Below are 2,482 nucleotides of genomic sequence, written 5' to 3'. Positions count from 1 at the left end.
CGAACCCCCAACAGTGATCCTAACCACCATTTGGTACCATTTAGTAAACATTATTACGAATGTCCAAAACTTTCTACATAGCTCAATACTACACCCCGACAGTGATCATAACTTCAAATTTCAAGATTCTAGCTCTGTCGGTTTACTCAAATCCACAAAATTTAAATTGTACAAAATTTAAATTGTACAAAATTTAGTACACATTTGTACCAATTTTTAAAACTTCCTACATACCCCAATCCTACACCCCCACAATGATCCTAAATCCAAGTTTCAAGATACCAATTCTATCGGTTCGCCCACAATTCAAACTGTACAAAATTTAGTACAAAGTAATACAAAATTTCAACACTTCCTACATACCCCGGTCCTACACCCCCACAGTGATGCTAAATCCATGTTTTAGGATTCAAACTCTATCAGTTCACTCACAATTCAAATTGTACCAAATTTAGTACACAGTAGTACTAATTCCCAAACTTCTTGCATACCCCAATCCTACCCCCCACACTGATCCTAAATACAAGTTTCAGGATTCCAACTCTATCGGTTCACCCACTATTTAAATTGTACCAAATTTAGTACACATTAGTACAACTTTTTAAAGCTCCCTACATATCTCAATCTTAAACCTCAACAATGATCCTGACTCCAAATTTCATGATTCTAGCTTAATTGGTTCACCTAAAATTCAAATTGTACCAAATTTAGTACCATTTAGTACGAATTTCAAAAACTTCCAACTTAACCCAAACAAACACCCCCACAGTGCTCTAAAATCTAAATTTCAGGATTCCAACTCTATCGGTTCACCCACAATTCAAATTGTACCAAATTTAGTACACAGTGGTACGAATTTCCACAACTTCCTACTTAACTCAAACCAACACCCCCACAGTGATCCTAAATCCAAGTTTCAGGATTCCAATTCCATCGGTTCACCCACAATTAAAATTGTACCAAATTTAGTACACATTAGTACAAATTTTTAAAACTCCCTACATATCTCAATCTTAAACCTCAACTATGATCCTGTCTCCAAATTTCATGATTCTAGCTCAATTTGTTCACCTAAAATTCAAATTGTACCAAATTTAGTACCATTTAGTACCCATAAGTAATAATGTCTTAAACTGAGTCCTGACCCCAATCCTACACCCCTACAGTGATCCTGACTCCAAATTTTATTGTTTCCGCTCTATCGGTTCACCCAAATCCAAATTGTACCAATTATAGTACGATTTAGTACTTTTCGTACACATAAGTAATAAATTTCCAAAACTACGTACATATCACAATCCTATACTCCGACGGTAATGTTACTTTCAATTTTCAGTATTCTAGCTCCATTTGTACCTCCAAATCAAATTTGTACCAAATATAGTACCATATAGTACTATTCGTACACATGAGTACACGGTTTCAAAACCATCTCCTTATATCGACCCTACTTCCCAACCCTAATTCGCATTCCAAATTTCAAGCTTTTAGCTCTATCCGTTCTCATGCTACAGAATTGTACAAAATTTAGTACATTTTCTTACATTTCGGATAGTTGTAGTTCGAATTTCCAAAAACCCTTTGGTACATCTATCCTACACTCCATCAGTGACCCTCAATCCAAATTTCAGAGTTCTAGCTCTACTGGTTCGCCAAATACAAATGATATTATATTTAGTACTTTTTAGTACTTTTCGTACCCTTCTAGTACGAATATCCAAAAACCCAGCCTTATCTGTCACATTTAGGCCAAGAGTGACCCTCACCCAAAATTTCAAGATTCTAGCTTCAGCCGTTTCGTCTGGGCGTTGATGAATCGTTAAATCAGTCAATCAGTCAGTCAGTCAGTCAATCACTTTACTCTTTTATTAGTAAAGATAGCGATTCTTGCTTAAACTGTGGTTGTTTTGCGAACACACTAAACTATATATATAGGCAATATTGCCAATTTTTTTACATGGCTGAAGGGAATTTATAACTTCGGAATAAGAAAAATTGAATAGTTTTGGATTTATTGATCTGTCGTTGCAAACTTTTCATGATATTGACCTCCAAAGTTTATTTAAGTGGATGCTGTGTCTACTTTAAGATAAAAAAATTTTAAAAACAGGGTGAAGCAACCCAGTTTTTTATGTTTTTTTTTCTCGATTTGTGACTTTTTTTGATTTTTTCTTCTAGTTTCAATACGAATTTCCAAAAATTAATTATAGGATTGTTGTACCCGCGAATCACACAGCTTCAGAGTAATACTCATCCGAATGTGGAAATTTTGTGCGATCAAATTTCTAAAAAACCTATTTTTCTGGCGAAATTTGTATACCTGTCATTTGATTCATATGGGTACCCGCGATCATTAAGCTTTTTTGTACGTTCCGGATAAAATTAAATCTTCTTCGTGAAAATCCATCTGCTAGAACGGCGGGACCTGGCCTTCCAATAACACGAAATTTGGCAAAAACTGTTTTTGAAAATATTGCGGATT

The sequence above is a fragment of the Musca vetustissima genome, unplaced genomic scaffold (assembly GCF_032173495.1).
Source record: "Musca vetustissima isolate MV318-11 ecotype Yass unplaced genomic scaffold, APGP_CSIRO_Mvet_v1 utg26535, whole genome shotgun sequence".
Taxonomy (NCBI): Eukaryota; Metazoa; Arthropoda; class Insecta; order Diptera; family Muscidae; genus Musca; species Musca vetustissima.
Note: the sequence above shows the minus strand (reverse complement) of the source record.